This window comes from Pollachius pollachius (assembly GCF_949987615.1).
Source record: "Pollachius pollachius genome assembly, chromosome: 8".
Taxonomy (NCBI): domain Eukaryota; kingdom Metazoa; phylum Chordata; class Actinopteri; order Gadiformes; family Gadidae; genus Pollachius; species Pollachius pollachius.
This window is the reverse complement of record NC_136941.1, coordinates 26,409,463-26,419,462: the sequence shown is the minus strand read 5'-3', so window position 1 is coordinate 26,419,462 and position 10,000 is coordinate 26,409,463. Positions and strand designations below refer to the sequence as shown.

General features: G+C 45.8%; 1 protein-coding gene across 1 annotated transcript in view; it reads left to right on the top strand.

Annotated features, from left to right (window-relative positions):
• nfasca (neurofascin homolog (chicken) a) overlaps positions 1-10,000 on the top strand; it is a gene marked incomplete at its 5' end in the record, with an annotated part of 103,581 nt that overhangs the window by 42,041 nt on the left and 51,540 nt on the right. The window lies entirely within an intron of this gene.

Below are 10,000 nucleotides of genomic sequence, written 5' to 3'. Positions count from 1 at the left end.
GTGAGTGTATAGATGTGCATGTCTATGTAACTCGATGTAAATATCACATTTGCAAGATAATTGATTATTCAGAAAAATACCACAAGAGTGTTTTGTGTAGGTGTTCTTTGAACATGAGTGCCCAGTTAATATAAACTGAGACAAACATAATGTTTGTGTGTGTGTGTGTGTGTGTGTGCTCGGCTTGGCGGTATGTTTTTGCATTGGATGCGTGGGTTTGAGGGTCGGTACATTGTACATGCGTACTCATGCAACACATGCACGCACGCACGCACGCACGCACACGCACACAATCGCAAACACACGCACACAATCGCAATCACACACACACACACACACGCACACAATCGCAAACACACACACACACACACACACTGTACAGTCCCTCTTTTGTTCTGAGGCAGTGGGATTGAGAGGTTAATGGTCCCACAACGAACTGGATAAAGAGAGTGGGGGAGAGAGGGAGAAAGGGAGAGGAAGGGGAGAGGTGAGAAGGGAGGGAGAGGAGAGGAGGGGAGGGAGAGGAAAGGAGTGGGAGAGGAGGAGAGAGAAGGAGAGGAGAATAGAGGAGAAGAGAGGAAAAGTGGAGGAGAGGAGAGGAATAGAGATGAGAGGAGAGGAGAGGAGATGAGGGGACCCTAATAGACACAAATGACCTTTCACTAGAAATATTTGGTTGGAAATCCTTTCAACTGGCTCATCCAGCTCCTCTCTCTCTCTCTCTCTCTCTCTCTCTCGCCCTCTCTCTCTCTCTCGCCCTCTCTCTCTCTCTCCGCCCTCTCTCTCTCTCTCTCTCTCCGCCCTCTCTCTCTCTTGCTCTCTCTCCCGCTTAGTCTCTCTCTCTCTCTCTCCTCTCTCTCTCTCTCTCTCTCTCTCTCTCTCTCTCTCTCTCTCTCTCTCCGCCCTCTATCTCTCGCTCTCTCACCCTCTTAGTCTCTCTCTCTCTCTCTCTCTCTCTCTCTCTCTCTCTCTCTCTCTCTCTCTCTCTCTCTCTCTCTCTCTCTCTCTCTCTCTCTCTCTCTCTCGGCTTAAGGGGTATGATCAGAGCACATTCTCATTTTTCTGATCTCCTCAGCTCTGAGCTGGGTTGCCCTGCAGTGTGAGAGGCTGATACTGACAAGTCTATCTGAAGGTGATCTGGACGAGAGGAGTGAGGGGATGGAAAAATACAGCTGCACTGTTGCTTAGCAAATCCTCCAAAAATTCAACTGCTTTTTTTTAACTCCAAAGTCCATAACCTCTCTCTCTCTCTCTCTCTCTCTCTCTCTCTCTCTCTCTCTCTCTCTCTCTCTCTCTCTCTCTCTCTCTCTCTCTCTCTCTCTCTCTCTCTCTCTCTCTCTCTCTCTCTCTCTCTCTCTCTCTCTCTCTCTCTCTCTCTCTGTGTGTGTGTGTCAGAACCCATACACATATTTAAAATGTGTGTGTATTTGCTTGTTGTGTTTGCGTGAGTGAGTGCGTACACAGGTATGCGTGTGCAACACTCCTTCCGTCATCAGGCTGATGGCACACATCAAAACATTATCCAAAACCACCAGCAGAACATGAGGCATTGTGTTAAATGAAACCTGGTCCAGACGTCAGTGTAGTGAGGGGTCGGTTGTTGGGGATTCTGTGGGTCTCAGAGAGCCTCCTCCTCCTCCCCATGGCGGGAGGAAGAGGGTCTGTTGATTCATGTGTGGCAGATAGACAACATGTACATAGAGGTCTTAGGGTGTTTACTGGAGGAGACGAGGGGGGGGAGATGAACCCAGGTGTGCATGCAGATGTTCTGCCTATAGGGTCATCCTCACTACGCAGAGCGCCATCTGGGACTGGGCTGCTGTGTGTGTGTGTGTGTGTGTGTGTGTGTGTGTGTGTGTGTTTGTAAGCAAACTTGTTGAAGTAAAGGCATATCTATGTAGTTGCGTGTCTGTGTGCACGCATAACATCTCGGGAAAAGGCCACCTGTGTGTGTGTGTGTGTGTGTGTGTGTGTTTCCGTATCTGTGTGTGTGTGTGCATAATAAGTGTTGACATCTCTAGGTCAAAGTGGTCTAGCCTTTTGGAGGCCAGAATATTAATAGCTGCAGCTTTTTGTTTTAAATTGTGCAAACATATATGAGCTGCAGTCTGGAATCCCAACAGAACCATGGACATTAGAAGCTGTGATTCAATCTCTATTTATTTTATAAATAGACACACACACACGCACACGCACACGCATGCACACTCACTCATACATAGACTCATGACACACTTTGGATAAGCTTGCAGAAAAGACCAAACTCAAGCTGTCTGCCTGAGGTTATCAAGCTTAGAAAGTCCTTACTTCAGAGAGGCATCAGCGCTTAAGAATTAACTGATGCTTTCCTAATAGCTGACCTTATCATGAATCAAGCATTTTTAAGTGTTTATAAAGCATTCTTAAACCATTATAAATAGTTTATAAATGATTAATTGACACTCTTTAAACTATCTTCTGAACCCTTATCTAACTATCTTATTAGTAATAGATAACAGATAAGCGTTTGTTTCCTCCATGTGGATTTCCCAACCTACTACTGCTTCATTAAGGCTTCCCAGTAGCAGTCATACCAAAGTGCTTCTCGTGGTAATCTAGAGATACACAGAGAGACAACAGAAACACAGAGAGACAACAGATGCACAGAGCCGCAAGAGATACAGTAAGATGGAGTGAAGGACTGAACCCAGGCCGTCTCACTCTCAGGAATTAACCCAGGCCGTCTCACACTCAGGACTGAACCCAGGCCGTCTCACTCTCAGGACTGAACCCAGCCCGTCTCACTCTCAGGACTGAACCCAGCCCGTCTCACTCTCAGGACTGAACCCAGCCCGTCTCACTCTCAGCACTAGAGGGTCTGCTATGGCCTTCAGCCTGACGCGCTGAAGGAGTAACTTCTGTTGGGGACATGTGTGTCACATCTCTTTGTGTCTGAAATAGACGACCGAGCTGTTTAGTGTTCAGCCTGTTTCTTATACCCTGCCTGGCTTGGCCTGCTGTCAAGATTTGTGGAAGAAAATAGAGAGAGCTGGGGGAGGGATTGTTCCTAGGATGATGGCAAGCCCTCGTGTCAGTTGGTATTAATAAAGAATACCTCATTATTATGCGCATACATTATCCTTACCCAACTGTACTAGGATAGGACAGCAAGGCCTCGAAGACGTAAAACACACATGCTTATAAAGAGACACACACACACACACACACACACACACACACACACACACACACACACACACACACACACGTGGGAGGTCCCTAGGGCTGTGACCTGGAAGAGCGATGGTCCTGCAGGCCATCATCATGGACTCTGTATAGATCTTGTTTCACTATTCTTCTCGCTCTGGAGTTTTTCAAAGCCTGACTTCATCAGAAGAAAACCTCCGCTGGGATCCTACAAGCATGTCATTAAATGTATAACCCCCCCTCTCCCAAGCGTGGTGGGGCTGCAGCATGCCTTACAGTAGGATCGTTCACACTAGACCGGGATGAGATATGGTCGTAACATCCTTGTTTTGGTTTGTACCCGGACAGATAGAGCACATTTGGTGTGTTCATCTGTCCTCTATCAGTAGTTACTGGTTCCTCACCCCCCTCCCCCTTTAGGTATAGTCAGTTCATCACAGAGTCAGGGCCTGCTGTCCATCTGTCTGGCCTGGTTTTATTGTTCAGTCGTCTTAGCTCCTCCGGAAATGTACATTAATATCTATTAGCTAATTGAAGAGAGACAGAGAGAGAGTAGAAGAGAGTTAAGATATATGTAGATATCTATTATTGTATATAGCTCTCTCTCTCTCTCTCTCTCTCTCTCTCTCTCTCTCTCTCTCTCTCTCTCTCTCTCTCTCTCTCTCTCTCTCTCTCTCTCTCTCTCTCTCTCTCTAATGCATTGTATGTATAAACTAATTTAAGTGAAAGAGACGGAGACAGAGAGGGAGAGACAGATTGAGAGAGAGGAATAATTCACTAATGGTGAAAGAAGGCAGCGAGATGTCTTCCGTTTTAAAGGATGTCACGCTGATTTAACAGAACCGTCTCCTTGGGACTCAAATCATTTGTACCAAACCCACTGAACTCGGTCTGGTTCAGTGGGTTTGGTGGGTTCATGTGTATCATGTGTTTGTCTGTGTGTGTCTGTGTGTGTTGGAGGATAAGCAAGGCTAATGGAAATGTAATTAGTGGTATTTTGAATAATCATGGAAGATCCTGCTATTGCGTATGTGTGTGTGAGGGGTTTGTGTCCATGTAGCTTGTGCATATGTGTGGGGTTTGTGTGTGCGGGACATTGTGTATGTGTGTGTGTGTGTGCGCCATTGTATATATGTGTGTGGGATGTGTTTGTGTGTGTGTGTGTGTATGTGTGTTGAGTGTGTGTGTGTGTGTGTGTGCATGTGCGTGTGTGTGTGTGTATGTGTGTTGAGTGTGTGTGTGTGTGTTTTGGGTGTGTGTATGTGTGTTGAGTGTGTGTGTGTGCGTGTTGGGTGTGTGTTCATGCAGCCGTGGGCACCCTGGTTGTTATTTTCTTCCCAAAGTGTTAATTAAAAGATTTTCCGGTAGTTTTTCGGTACACACATCTTTCCTTTGGCATTCTTTTGGCACACACACACACACACACACACACACACACACACACACACACACACACACACACACACACACACACACACACACACACACACACACACACACACACACACACACACACACAACCACACCCCTGGGCAAATGCCAAACATGCGGACACAAATACATGCCCACACACACACACACACACACACACACACTCACACTCACAAACACTTTTTCCTCAATCCCGCCTAATCCACAAGATGTAGTTGCAGGCACAAACGCACAAAGCGGGCCGCCCATATCACAAACACACATGTCACATTTGTGTATGTATGTGTCACACGTGTGTGACACTTACCCTCCCTCACCAGCCTGTCACTCATCTCAGCAGCCCCGCCCCTAGGGGGCTCCTCACACCTTCCTCTGTGTGTGTGTGTGCGTGTGCGTGCGTGTGCGTGTGTGTGTGTGTGTGTGTGTGCAGGGCCGTGTCTAACGAATGGGCTGACCGGGCTGTAGCCCCAGGCCTCGCCGCTAGGGGGGCCTCCGGTCGCTGAAGGTCAAATGACAAAAATCCATAAAAAAAAACGAGCGAAAATGCCGGGCCAAAGGAAACACGAGAGCGGAGCAAAAAAACGAAAATTAGATGAAATAAAAAAGGAAAGAGCGAAAGAATTATTACAGAAAACACCCAAATTAACCAACATTTTGCAATTTGCAAAATGTTGCAAATTGCATGTTGCATTTGCAAACTATTCAGTAACGATTCGTCCGCTTTCACGCACGGATTCTCTGATTGGAAACACTCAGTTGACCGAGTCGAGATGCACGAAGCGGGTCAGCCCCACAGAAAGGCTGTTCTTACTTGGCTTGCGCGCACCCAGGTGCGTGGGATCGACGCGGGCCTGCAGGATCAACTGAAAGATGAGGCGAATTACTGGAAGGAGGTATTGAGGAGAGTTGTGGCCGTGATAAAATTTCTGTCAGAGCGTGGGCTCGCTTTCAGGGGAGAAAATGAAACACTGGGCTCAGTGCACAACGGCAATTATTTGGGCATCTTAGAGTTGCTGGCCAAGTTTGACCCTTTTTTGGATGAACACTTAAAACGTTTTGGAAACAAGGGGCGGGGGACACCCTCATATTTGTCATCGACTGTATGCACTGAGTTTATTGCACTCATGGGCCAACGAGTACAATCAGAGATAACAATGCAGCTTCGACACGCGAAGTATTTTTCACTTATTGTGGATTCTACACCGGATTTGAGTCACACTGACCAACTAACATTTGTGGTGCGTTACGTGTCTCAGGAGGGCAAGATCTTTGAGAGATTTTTGAAATTTCTGCCCATTTTTAGCCATACAGGCGAGCCCCTTTTCGACTCAGTCACAGGTGCGCTGCAGGACATGCACATAGACATTAAAAATTGCAGGGGACAGTGCTATGACAACGCGTCTAACATGGCAGGTGCATACAAGGGATTGCGTGCCCGAATTCAGGAAATAAACCCACTTGCTGATTGGATTCCATGCGCGGCCCACTCCCTGAACCTTGTTGGGGTCTGTAGTGTGGATTGTTGCCGTGACGCCAGCTCTTTTTTTAGCCTAGTTCAATCCATCTTCACTTTTTTCTCAGCTTCGCCTAGCCGCTGGAAAATATTAATGGATGGACTGGAGTCTAACGAGAACAAGCGCATGGAGATGGTCAAGGGACTTTCATCGACGCGATGGGCAGCACACGCCCGGGCTACAAAAGCTCTCCGTTTAAATTTCAAAAATATCCACGACACTTTAAACGAGATAGCAGAAGACGACCATCAGAAATCAGCCGCACGAGATGAGGCGAAGTCTCTAGCAAAAAAATTGAATAGATTCGAGACAGCATTCCTCGCCATCATATGGGATACCATGCTGCAAAGATTTGACATCACAAGCAGGGCCCTGCAGAAGGTGGAGTTGGACCTAGTTACTGCTGTGGAATTGCTCCAGTCCCTCATAGACTTTGTGTCCAATTTACGCTCCCAGTACAAACACTTGGAATCCCAGGCCAAATCACTATCACTGTCACAGCAGTACACTGTGACTCGACAGGTGAAGCGCACCACCCCGGCTGATGACACAGACGAACCAACCCTTGTGTCCAATGCGGGAGAAAATCGCTTTCGGGAGACATTCTTTGTCATCATAGACAAACTGATCAGTGCATTACAACAGAGACACGCAGTGTACAAAGAAACGTCCACCTACTTCGGATTTCTAACGCAACTGGACACATTGTCTGTCAGTGAAATACGCGAGAAAAGCGTCAACCTGCAGGCAAAATACCACGAAGACCTGGCTGATGATTTCCCTGATGAACTAGGACAGTTTTTGCATTTCGCAAAAGTCTCCACTGTAAACAGGCAGCCGATGAACCTACTGTCATTCATTCGAGAAAGGAATCTACAACAAGTTTTTCCAAATGTCGACATAGCACTGCGGATCTACCTTACATTGCCTGTCAGCAATGCCAGCGGGGAGAGGTCATTTTCCAAACTTGGAATTATCAAGAACAGGCTGAGAACGACAATGTTGGAGGAGAAACTTAACAATCTGACTTTAATGTCAATTGAGCACGACATGCTGGCCCAAATGGACTTTGAGGAGCTCATTAATGATTTCGCACGGAAGAAGAGCAGAAGACGGACCTTCTGAAGTCCCTTGGTGAGTCATGTTTGCCGCGGCGGCCTCCTCTATATGACCCAGCCCCATTAATGTGTAAAATAGTTTTAGCTTGTTTGTGTGCACATTTCAAAAAGTTCACCCCAAATATGTTGCATCGTACATTCCTGCCTGTCTTCTTGCTTGGGGTTTGTTGTGGGTAACCGGACATGTAGCCTACCAGGGCGTTACTCCCGGAGTAAATTAACCATTCAATGCCCAAACCGTTTGAGCCATAGCCGGGGCCTTCATTGACCTTTGTTTAATAGCCTACAATAGGCCCTACATTGTTTTATAGTTTTTGATGAGTTTACAAAAACAGGATGCATTTCTATAAATTAAGTAACTTTCAAAAAACAGTTCATTTATGTTGTCTGGGCCTAACTTGCTGTACTTGATAGCAAATGCATTGTAGGGCCTATTACTTTTTCTGTAATGATTTGCCAAAGTCACCGAATCACCAATTTCATTACTTTCTTTTTTCCTACATTTTCAAGTAGGCCAATTCAGATACATTTTGTTTCCCCATCCTCATTCTGTCAGCTTTGTCAACACTACTGCAATTATAATAAAGCTACCCTTGAATTGAAATGAATTTAATTAAATTGAAATCATATTACCAGTTCACTTTAAATAGTCTGTCATAGATTGGTAGGCCTACTGTGTACGCTGATGTGTTAGTGGGTTTGTGTGAGGTCATGCGTCAGAACATCATGATATGAAGGGCCTCACCCGGGTAATTAGCCCCGGGCCTCAGAAAGTGTTAATCCGGCCCTGTGTGTGTGTGTGTGTGTGTGTGTGTGTGCGCGTGCGTGGGGTACATTGCTTGTTCTAACTCATGCCGTTAAGGAGAGGAGATACAAGAGAGAGCTTCACCTCCGCATGGAGAAGCCTGGACTGAACTTCAGACACACATGAGAAGGGTGGACCCACGTCAACCACACACAAAACGTGTGTTTGGCTTGTTAGACCTCAGTTAATCTCCCTTCAGTATGAGTCCACCTGTGATTCAGATTCAGGTTCAGAGTTACTTTTATTACATCTTATTGGACAAATACACAAGAGTACAATTATTGCCTGGTTTCTCAACAGCCGCATAGCAGCAACATTACAAGATAAAGGAAAACATTTTTTTTTATAAAAAAACAAGTGAATAGATACTGTGTTGCATATCTAAGCAAACAAGTTGAAGCCCGTACTGGGATGACAAACTGTTTGTACGGAACTGATAGGGGAATATTTGAGTTGAATAAAAAACGTTGGCACCGCCTCATTAACACACTAAGGTCTTCTGGATCAAAGTGGGGGATCAATGCAGGGTATTGATTATATTTTTGTGATGAATAAATGAACGGGGGGGGGGAGTAAGGGGAGTCTGGCTGAGATGGAAGGACAGATACATGCATCGTACATAATGAATGAATACAAAGTGAAATGCTATGTTGTCGTTCATCAGAGAGGCCTTTAGTATGCTGATGTCGTCCCCAGAGGTATCGGTACAGAGAGATCAAACACACGCACGCACGCACGCGTGTACGCATGCACACACGCGCACACACATACAAACACATACACACACACAAACACACACTCAAACACACTCACGCACACACACACGCACAAAGACGCACACATACATGTACACACACACCCGTGCACACAGACTATAATGGACGTACATTAGCTAATTCTGTTTAAACATTCTTTATCAGGGTGGTGATGACCTTAAATTAGATGAGAGAGAGAGAGAGAGAGAGAGAGAGAGCGCGAGAGAGAGCGAGAGATGAAAAGAAAAGAAACCGTAGGGGTAAGAGATAAATCAAGACAAATTAAATTAGTTAATGGGATATTTATAGAAAATTAGTCGACAATCATGCATGTATTCATGAGTGACTGTTCGGTGTGTGTGTGTGTGTCCAGTGTGTGTCCAGTAACTGTCTTTTGTGTGTGTGTGTGTGATACGGCAGGAGAGACCAGACAGTGGCAGACCGACTTTAATCACCGTGGCAACCAAAGGCAGATGGGCTCATGCTGACGAATTAGACTTGCTAGCCCTCCTCTGTCTGTCTCTCTGTCCCTTAGTCTCTCTCCCCCTCTCCCTCTCTCTCTCTCAATCTGTCATGAAGTGTAATGGTGGAGGCAGAGCAGATGCTCTGTGAATAAGTAGCATGTTGCATGAGAGTTTGCATCCTTGTCATTCTATATTTCATTAAAAGTAGCTTGTAGCTGATCCATTTAGGGCTGAGCTGCCACAGACATATATAGTTATATTGTAGTCATTAGATTAAATCTAATCTCATCTACCAACCTGCGTCTAAAACAGAGGCCACAGTGTGTGTGGCGCTAATCCGATTTGATTCATGTAAATTCATCCTCAGACAAACTCAAAAGGTTCTTTGCTTTGTGTTCAAGCTGTTGACCATAAACCTCATCGGATCGGTCAGTCAATATCATATTGGTTGATGTGTTTAACTGTGTATATTTGATCATGAATAAGTGATTCAAATAGAAATCCTCACAATCATAACTAGGGACAGAAGATAAAAGATTAGTTTGCCCCTGAACGCTGATCAGGGCAATTAAATGACGGCTTAGGGAAGTCATTGTTTAGAACACCTTGTTCTCCCAGTCAGGGCTAACACACACACACACACACACACACACACACACACACACACACACACACACACACACACACACACACACACACACACACACACACACACACACACACACAC